Source organism: Manis pentadactyla, chromosome 8 (genome assembly GCF_030020395.1).
Source record: "Manis pentadactyla isolate mManPen7 chromosome 8, mManPen7.hap1, whole genome shotgun sequence".
Classification (NCBI taxonomy): domain Eukaryota; kingdom Metazoa; phylum Chordata; class Mammalia; order Pholidota; family Manidae; genus Manis; species Manis pentadactyla.
The window spans coordinates 22,975,004-22,985,640 of NC_080026.1; the positions used below are offsets into that span (position 1 = coordinate 22,975,004).

The window sequence follows — 10,637 nt, forward strand, 5'->3', positions numbered from 1 at the left end:
GGGGTATGATGAAAGGTGTGAAATAGTCCTATGTGAGGTGGGAGAGCAAAACATTATAGTAGAATTGTCAGGGTTGAGCATCCACTTGAGGGTGGAGATTATGCTTATCATAACTCTAGTCTGCCCAACTGTGTGTATGGTTATTTCCTGAAGCACGTTGGAATTCACAGGCACAGAGAAGGCAGATGAGTGAGTTCTTCCATAGTTGAATATGTGAAGTAAGTGATTTTTGAAGAAGAGAGGAAGAAGGAAGTTACAGAAATTGTATGGAAGTCATTGAAAAGATGGATAATGGAACTTGAGTTGGATTAAGAAGAAATTATAGTCTAGAACAGGCAGTTGTGGGTAGGAGTAATAGGAGCAGTGGATTTGAAGGATGATACCATTAGAAAGACTCATTGCTTCCTGGCAGATATTTAAGCAAGCGAGCTAGAAGGATGGGAGCTATGACCTTAGAATAAGAATACAAGGTTTTGGAGGGGAGTTGTATGATCAGTGGCCAGGGAATTACAATTGCAGTGAGAGAAAAAATGGTCACTGGAAATGAGGAGATCCAACAATTGGGTGACAAAGTGTCTTGAGAGTTGGATGGGTCATTTGCAAGGATGTTGAAGCTACTTAGAATGGTGACCAAGATTAGACTGGTCAGCCAAAACATTAAGACTTCAAGAATACAGGATGTTACTTGCAAGCTGTTGGATGACAGCATTCCTCAATGTTATCTCTAACAAGATAAATGCTTTTCAAAGTGTTGTCATATACATCCTTACTTTATTTTTGTTACAACTTTGTGAGACAGATAGCTTAATGATATTATTACCATTGCATAGATAAGGAAAAAAAAAGTCTTAGAAAAACTACGAATGTTCTGGAAGCAGTTATAAGAAGATGCATAGTAAAGACAGTTAGTTGTCCTCTATTTTAAACTCAAATTTATGAAATAAATTGAGGACAATTTATTAAATATTTAAAAGCATTCTTTTTAAAGCTTCCTTTCAGTGGTACTTTCCCAAGTACAAGTTCACTTTAAATTTCTCTGTAGACAAAGAAATTCGATCTTCATGTTTTGCAGAAGCATATATTATGTGAAGTAAGAAAAAGTACCAGGCAAAGGAATCTGAATATTTGTTCCCGTTTATGATATGGTGAGACCATTTAAGAAAAAATCTGAGTTGAGATAAAATTTTCATTGAGATTTAAAAATAATTATGATTAAAACTCCATTTCTGAAGAATTATAAATAAGAAATGGAAAACAATACATGTGTGTTTGTGTTATTATTCTGTGTTAATGTGTTTTTGCACTTTGGCTATAAAGAATAATACATGTGCATAATACATAATGTGTTCTACAATTTTAAAAAAGTTGGGGGAAGAAAGATGATTTTCCTCCCTATATTAAAAAAATCTTTTGTTTTCTTAGGCTAACCTACACTGGATTTTCCCACCTGTTTAAGCATGCAAATTAAACAAAACACTTAACTGCTCTTTATTGTGCTTCATTTTAACTCAGATCAGAGGAATTTTAATCAAAGCAGTATGGAGGCTTTAGGGGAAACTGAATTGTAGGAATGTTTGTAATAATTTTAACTGGTCAAAATATATTGTATGCATTTCTTTATATTCAAAATCAGTTATTACTAGCTACTCTTGCAAATAAGTAATAATTTCATCCCAATTTTCAGGTGAACAAATACAAAGGTTAAATGGCTTGCCCAGGGGCACAGATTGAATCAGTAGCAGAAGTAGGATTATAACGCCGAACTACTGACTCAAAGCTTAGTCCAATGAGCCATGCTGTTTCTCAAGTAGTAAGCATATTAATTGTCACTCCAAGCAGGAACCAGAGCTCTAAATGGAGCATGTCCCACCCAGAAGGCCTAAGCAACATACCAGAGAGACCCAGTTCTTCCATTTAAAAAAAAATTACACACCAAACTGTCAAACTCACCTTTTAGTGAGGAGGAAATATGTATTATAAATTCAAAGAGCAATACAAAATATATGTTATAAAAAAGGTACTAAGTTGTAAAACCAAAAGAATGTTTTGCTTTTGTTTTTCAATACTGACATTAGACCTGGGAAAGACAGAATGGTGAATTTACAGTATTACACAAACTCCTACATAATTCAGGAATCCATTTTTCCTCTGTTATTTAGGTTAATAATCATAGGAAAACACCAATTCTACAAATTTTACGTATTATTTGAACAAATGATTCCCTGACTCCTTTTTCTAACTTCAAGTCCACCAGGTACATAGTTTATATGACCCAATTTTAACTGTAGTTTAAAAACCACAAATGAGAAGACTATATTGAAAGTAAAGATTTAGGAAAATTGCAAATTAAAAGTAAATGACTCAACTTCCACTTCTGGCTATGAAAGAATATTACTTTAACTCTCCTGTTGAGCACAACTATTTAGAAATAATATATACAACAACTGTTTGGAGTCACTAGAGAACTAAGGAAGTGAGTAGTGGAGGCACGAAGACCCCAGAGAGGAGAAAACCGTAATGAATTAAGCCCTGAATTCACCTCAGCTTTTCCCTTGGTATTTGCAGATTCATGGCATGGACGATAAAGGTTAAGAAGAAAGTGTCAACCTGGGTTTATGGCAGCCCCACTAGATTAGGGAGACATACATTGGAGTTTGAGGCTACCACAGTGATTAGGATTTGATAGACTAAGATCCAGGAGTTGAGAAAACCACAGAAGAATGAGCCCAAAATTCTGTGCCATTTCCCTTCAAGGAATGACTCCTAAATGATGTAGAGTAAAATGCAAAAAAACTAAGTGTAAATGAACAGTTTGGAAGTTAAAGAGCTAAGCAGAGATTTTGGCAGTCTTGGAGAATTTAGGAGACAGAGGTGAAAATTTAGAAACCACTAAGGTGCAAGAGCCCAAGTAAACACCTCAGAATTTCAGAGGAGACCCCAGAAGGCTACTCCTTAAAAATTAAAGGCTATACTTTAAGAGTTAGAATAAACTGGAAATTGATGAGGTTAAAAAAGTCTGAAATCCAACATTGACTGGAGTAATGTGACTAGTCCATACATGTATGACTGAATCATATTAAATCCTTTCTGAAAAAAGATAACGTCTTGTAGAGTCTCTGAAATTTTTGACCGTGATGTTCAGCATAGAATTAAAAAATTACCAAGTATGTAAAATCAGGACCAAATTTAAATGCTAGAACCAAAAATGATAAAATAAAACAAATTAAAACATGGGTTTATCATCCATTAGACAAGTCAGAGAGCAGAACAGTCAATGAAGTCAGAAGGCTGTAGAAAATATTCAAATTTAAGTGTAGAGATTAAAGGGATGGAAAATACAGAGGAGAGATTAACAGCTAGGTGGAACACAGTTTAAAAGTCTAATATACCCATAACTGGAGACCCAGAAGGGTAGGAAAGCATGAACTGAACAAAAGCAACATTTCAAATACTACTGTTAACTAAATTTGCAAAACTGATGAAAGACAGCAAGTCATGATCAGGATGCTCCACAAACCATGTGCAGGACATATACAAGGAAAATACACCCAGAGCATCATAATAAAATATCTGAAGTACAATGATAAAAAGAAAATATTGAAAGTAGTCAGAGTATACATTAATAGAAAATATTCACTACTTTCAAAGGATAAAAATGAGACTTGAGAATGACTTTTCAATAGAAACTGTATAATCCAGAAGACAATGGCATGACATCCTTAAAGTTCTGAAAGAACATAGCTACCAACTAAGAATTCTATAGTCACAAAAATATTCATCAGAAAGGAAGGTAACAGAAATACATTTTCAAACAAACAAAAGCAGAGTGAATTTGTTGCTAACAGACTTACACTAGGAGAAAGTCTAAAGGGATATTTTTCAAGTTTAAACACAGAATTATAGGAGAAAATTAAAAATACAGGGTAAGGCAAATGCGTAAATCTAAATGCAAACAAGAGTAGTAGTAATGTATTATGGCAGGTTAAAATAGATGTAGGATTAAAATACATGACAACAGAAAAAGTGCTGTCCAAGAAGTGGTAAATGTATTAGCTTCATAGTCTGTAATAAGCAAATGATGAAATGTCAGAATCCTTTATTTTAGAGTAACTAATAAAGCAGTAATAAATATATCCCTAACAATCTAATAAATTGGGGCAAGCAAGTAATAAACACATTATTAATCCAAAAGAAGATGGTACAATAGGAAACATAGTAAGAAGGTAGATTTAAATCCAAATACACCAATAATTACACTCAATTAGTTGGAGTAATACTCTAATTAAATGACAAAGATGGTCAAAGTAGAAAGAAAAATGATAACCAACCATAAGCTGCTTATAAAAGAGATCTTAAATGTAAGGACTCTTGAATTTTGAAAGTAATAGTATGAAAGACATAACATTAAATGATTACCCAAAGAAAATACTGTAGCTGCACTTATATCAGGCAAAGAAAAATGTGCTTCTAGAGAAAACCAGAGTGGCTCATAATGATAATGGGGTCAACAGGATTATAAACTTACATTTAAATGTACCTAATAATATAATCTTAAAATATGTAAAGTATGATCTTACAGAGATCAAAGATTCAATAGTTTGAGTCTTTCTAGTAATTTGTTCATTTCATCTTGGCTATCTAACTTGTTGACATACAATGTTCTTAGTATTCCTTTCTAATCTTTTTTATTTCTGTAAGATTGGTAGTGATGGCCCATTTTTCATTTCTGATTTTAGCAATTTGAGTCTTTCTTTTTTACCCCCTTTTAGTGTCAGTTGGGGTGGTATTCATAATTATTATGATATGAAGTGCTGATTTTCAAGGCTACCATGGATCTGGAGAGACAGCAGTCAAAATAGGGCAAGTTAAAATGTCACAAAGCCACAAGCTCACTGTTTTTACCAAAGTTTAGTTGTTTTTCTTGAATAAACAACTGTTTATAGAAGAGGAGATTTTCAGAGCTCTTTACTCTGCCGTTCCAGAAGTGCTTCTGTTTTGATATTTTTTTAAAGTGAAATAGTAAACAACAATAAAAATAATGAACAACTGCTTCATGCAACCACATTGATGAATCTCACAGAAATAATGTTGAGCCAGGGAAGTACAAAGAGTACATACTACATGATTTCACTTACGTGATGAAAGTCAGAATAGTAATTATCCTTGGCATGGTTGACTGGAATAGAACATGAGGGAATATTGTGGAATGTTGGTAATGCTCTATATCTTGACTTGGATGGTGATTATACAGGTGTATTAAGTCACTAAAACTGGTTTAGCAATATGCTTTGTGAACTTCATTGTATGAATGTATGCTCTTGTAAAAAAGAATATATAAATAAAAGTAAATGGTTAACCTCAAGGCCCTTCTTTAATTCATGGATATAGATTCCCTTGCAGAGTTTTATGCAAGGGGTAAAAGGTTTCATACTCATAGTTATGATGTTCACATATGTGCCACTGATACATAAAAATGATTTGTTTCTAATATTATTGTTTCTACTGATAACAGAAGCATACCCTCATGAATGGGGTTAGTGTCCTTATATAAAAGGGATTCAAGAGCTATCTCAAGCGCCTTCCACCATGTAAGAATAAGCGAGAAGTCTGTGACCTAGAAGAGGGCCCTGGTCTTGAGCTTCCAGCCTCCAAAACTGTGAGAAATAAATTTCTGTTGTTTGTAAGCTACCCAGTCCATGGTATTTTGTCACAGCAGCCTAGAAAGACTAAGACAGGAAAATACTGAATGTTTTTGTGTGTGTGTGTGTTTAAAGAGGATTAAAAAAAGACAAAGACTTCAAGGAGGACACACTGTATTTGGGCATAATTCCCTTTCTCTTAGGTAAAGGAACAAAAATAAGTTCAAAATGTATTTTACTTGGTATTTTTTCCAAAGTGTGGCTTTACTGGTGTACTTTCTACTAGTGTAGAAAGTGCTTTTTGGCAACGAGGAAGGTAGTTTTAATTGAACTTTCCACTCTCCCCAGTAGCTATATATATGTGTGTGTAGCATACCCACACACATATACATTTATGTAATATATTTTTTTATTATATATTCTTGACAGAGTTTCTTCATACATGTATCAGAAAATTTGAATATATTGTCTTATTCCTTTTTACAAAAAGTTCACAATATACAGTTTTTATTACTTTTTTGCATTTAATAATACATCTTGATGATCAATACTAGAGAGCTCTTCATTTTTTTAAACCACTGTGTAGTAATCACTCTATGAATGTTCAATGACTTTTTAAACTAGTCTCTTATTGATGGACATGTGAGTTGTTCCCAGTTTTTTTATTTCAAGCAGTACTGGCCAGGATAACATTACACATAATGATTCACATGTGAGCAAAAATAACCTATAGGATAAATTCCTAGAAGTGCAATTGTGAGTCAACAGGTATATGCAGCATCAATAAACCTTGTAAATTTGTCTTCATCAGAGCTGTACCAATTTCAACTCACCGTAATGTATGTGAGAACTTGTTTTTTCTATACACGTAAAATGTGTTACCAATCTCTTAAATCATTGCCATTCTAAAAAATGACATATCAGTGCAGTTTTAACAAGTCTTTCTCTTAGTATAAGTGGACTTGATCATCTACTTATGTTTCTAAGCCATTTAGATTTTCTTTTTTTATGACTTGAATATATATGTTTCTAACTATTTTTCTATTATGTAGCTGGTCCTTTATTGGTTTCTAGTTATTCTTGATATGTTAGGGAGATTAGTACTTGTCTATATTAGTTTCTAAGTTTATCATTTATCTTTTGATTTTGTTTATGGTTTTATATATCTTGTTAAATATATTATTTTAAAAACATTTTATGGAGTCTAGATTTTGTGTCATAAAGATTCTCTCCACTGAAATGTTAAAAATGGGCTTTCTGTGTTTTCTTCTACTTATATGCTTTCGTGGTTTTGTATGTACATCTTTGATGCATTTGCAATTTCTTCTGGCTTTACTAGATAGAATATGATGTAAGGTACAAATCCAACATCGTTCTTCCCTAGATATTCTCTCATCATTTATTGAAGTGTTTATCTTCCCCCCAGCAATTTTAAATGCTTTTTCACATTTTGAATTGAAGTATGCATTTGGAATTATTTCTGTACTTTGTATAATATCCTATTGATCAGTTTGTCTAATGATGAACAAGCACAGTACTGTTTTAAGTGTTCGTGTTTTTATGTTTTAATATAAAACATATGGTGCTAATTCTCCCTCATTGTCTTTCCTCTGCCCCAGTTTTCCTGCTGATTTTTGGTTATTTTTCCATATAAACTTGATGATCACTTTGTCTAATTTCAAAAACCCACCATCAATATTTTTATTTTTGGGCTCATGTTGAATTTATAAATTAACTCAGAAAGAACTGGCATCTTTTGACGTTAACTCTACAATTAGTACACCTACCTTTGTACAAAATTTCTTGTATGTTCTCCTGTAGTGCTTTAACATTTCATATTAAGCTTATTCCTGTCTTTTATCTTCTTTTCTTTTTTAAATGAGTACTTTCTTCCATTATATATTCATTCTGTTTGTTGTTTGTCTTTTGTATGTTAATTTTGTGCCCCACTACTTTGCTAATAGCTTTTCAGTTGAGTCTCTTGAGTTTTCCAGGTATGTAATTAAAACACTTGGCAGGAGGAATCCTAATAGATGCTGTGGAGGAGAAAATTTTGTTTTTCATTTTGGTGGATAGAAGTTCCTTCTGACAAATCTTTAGGACAAGTATGACTCTTAGGGACTCGGGTGCTGTAGACAAGACCAGGTAATGTCCAATGTTCAAAAGCTAGACAATCAATTTTAGGGTATACTAGGATATACTAGAATGAGGATTGTTTTAAAACATACTATTTATTATTATCCTAATGTCAGTCATCATAATTACCACTGTATGTTAAATTTATATAGCATTCCCTATTTTAAGAAAATAACTAATTCAAAGCTACCTATTTGTTACCACCATTGTTATCACCCAAAATTTCAAAACTATCTGTGGATTTTGATGTAAGGTTCAGTGGAGTTTAACTCTAATACAGTATGGCAAAGAACAAATCCAGTTGTACGCAACCAGCTACCCATCAGTATTGCAGTAGGATTTGTGTTTAAGTAGATTAGATGAGTTGCTTTGTGTTTATGACGGGCACAGCAAATCCTCCTTGCTGAGGTTACTAAACCCTCCTCACTGAACAATGATCTCCTTTGTTGACCTTCAGGGCATGGTGTCTCATCTGTTTAGTTTGGCTTTTTATTTGACTTTCATTGACTTTGCAGCCAAGCCTGTTTTCTTTGTTTGATATGTTAGCTCAGATATGTAGGTGAACTCAGCCATTTAGTGATGGGTGTGTAATTTTAAAAAATAACACATATTGGATTGGATGAGAAAATACATTTCCTAACAAATGGAGAAGGAAATGTTTAACTTTTGAGTAATAAACATCTTGCTCTCTTTTAGAGGAGTTGTGCAACTGTCTTTTGCTAGGAGACATAGACTTCTGGTTGTTGAATTTCTGCCAGCTTTTTTTCTATATACAGTGCTCAACCTTAAACAGACAGAGATGCCTTTTGGTTATTTTTATGTTCTTCCTGGGATAGTAGCACCTTTTAGTTTCTGGAGAGCTGCAGCTGTCACCCAAGTCTTAGTACCGAGCTAGCCATTATAACATGGAATTTGGTATATTGAAGAATCTTCTCATTTGGGATACTTCCCAAGTTGTGTCAAGTTTCTAACTGTCAGAAAAAATATAAACATACGTATTGGGCAGTATATCAATGAATATAAAAATGTACAATAGAGAAGTCAAAGATTGTGAATATGTGTATTTGTTCCTGTTGGTATTGAGATCCTTATTTGGTCTAGTAAATTCAACTTTATTGCTTGTTTCTGGTATGGTTGGACCTCAGTTTTGGAATTCTCCAAAAAAAAAAAAAAACCCAAGATATAAAATGCTTTTAAAAACCTAAAGAACTTATTATATAAATTTTATTTTTCTCTGAGACATTGCTTCTGAAGCAAAATCAGTGAAACTTCAGGTCAAATAACATGAAGAATCAAAATCTTAAGGCACTCATCTGTGTGTGTTGAGAGATGCTGGCAAGGGGAATACTCTCATAAATAGGGAATTTCTGTTGACCTCAAATGTGAATTTACTATATAAATGTCCCTTTAGTATGTCTGATTATATGATAGAGACCTTAGGGGGTGTTAGAAAGGTTGCTATCTTGTTTTATAGGCCTTCTGAAATGCTAACATAGTTGAAGTCTCAATATTCAAGTCATTCCTGTAACCTCTTCTTTTACTGATGTGATTTTAAGAAGTTTCAGAAACCTACTTACAAATGTTTCCTAAGAACATTTCTTTCTGTCTGAGGTGCGCTATAACTTTCACCCTCTTTCGTATTCTCTGGATTATTTAAAAGCATAGTGGTTTTCCAATACAGTGCAGCTTTCAAAGAAAGAAGCGTCGGAGAAGGAGAGGCAGAGCCGAGCCCAGGTTTCTTCACAAGGCCAACGGAAAGGCAAAGGAAGGCCCTTTCTACTCTCTTATAATTGACCAAGATGGAAGAACTCTGTAATAAAGAGGGTCCTAATTTTATATCTGTAAATCTTTGATTATCTCAGTCTTCTGGTGCAAATTGATATCAAGTCAATAATTAAGACTTTGAAGTAATGTTCCATCCTTTTGTACAGTGGAAGTATGGGGCAGCTAGTAGAACACAGCAATAGTGTCAGGGAGGTTATTATTTTTTTTTCATTTTAGCACTTTTTAATGAAGGTTGTATATAAGATTACTTTATTCCCACATCTTCTCAGTGTTTTCCTTCCTTATATTTGCCCTTTACCTTTCCTACTTGGCAAGATTTGTCTTACAGTCTTTGTTCAGTTTTAGCCTAGCAATAACCACCTTGCTGGGCTGACTGTCTATATAGACAGTTGTGTTTTCTTTATGGACTGTCTATATGGACATCTACTCCTGCTACACACGTTCAGTATGGACGCCACATTTCTTCCTGTAAACTTGGACTACTTTGCCAATCTGCTGACCAATTTCCTCATACAATGTGAACTTCATCATCTATAATTTCTGATGGACATGGATTGAACATTGTACTGTTTCCGCTCTTTGGAAAGAGGGAAAGACATAATCTTCCTGCCAATGTGGGAAGGTACATTGAAAGGCCTTTTACGGTTCTTGTTCTGGTCAGGAGTCACAAAAGCATTGAACCTCATTTTGGCTGCTCCTGCTTCAGTGCTGGCCACAGAAGGGTAGAGGAGATGGGGTTTTCAGAGCGGTTTCTCTAACTATAATGTCTTGGTGTGCTTGTGCGTGCAGGCTGCCTTTCTAATGCTCATCCACCCTTTTACCTGGCCTATTCAGTGTTTTTACTTCTAAAAGCTAGGATTTATAATTTTCACATATTTGGAATCCTAGTCAGGCATTTTGTTGCCCCTTTTTAAATGAATGTTTGATTTCATCTGTTTTATTGCTGCTGTTTGTGATTTTTTTTTAACTTTAAGGAGACATGTTTTAATCATATTAGAAAGAGAATGGTCTGTAGAGTCAGACATTTTGGGTTTGAACCCATATGCCCCCTTTGCTGACTTTTTAAATTCTTAAACT

General features: G+C 33.9%; 1 pseudogene; it reads right to left on the minus strand.

The window, feature by feature from the left end:
* Positions 1-9,809: 9,809 nt before the first annotated feature.
* LOC118933011 (60S ribosomal protein L26-like) lies at positions 9,810-10,246 on the minus strand (annotated as a pseudogene).
* Positions 10,247-10,637: the final 391 nt, after the last annotated feature.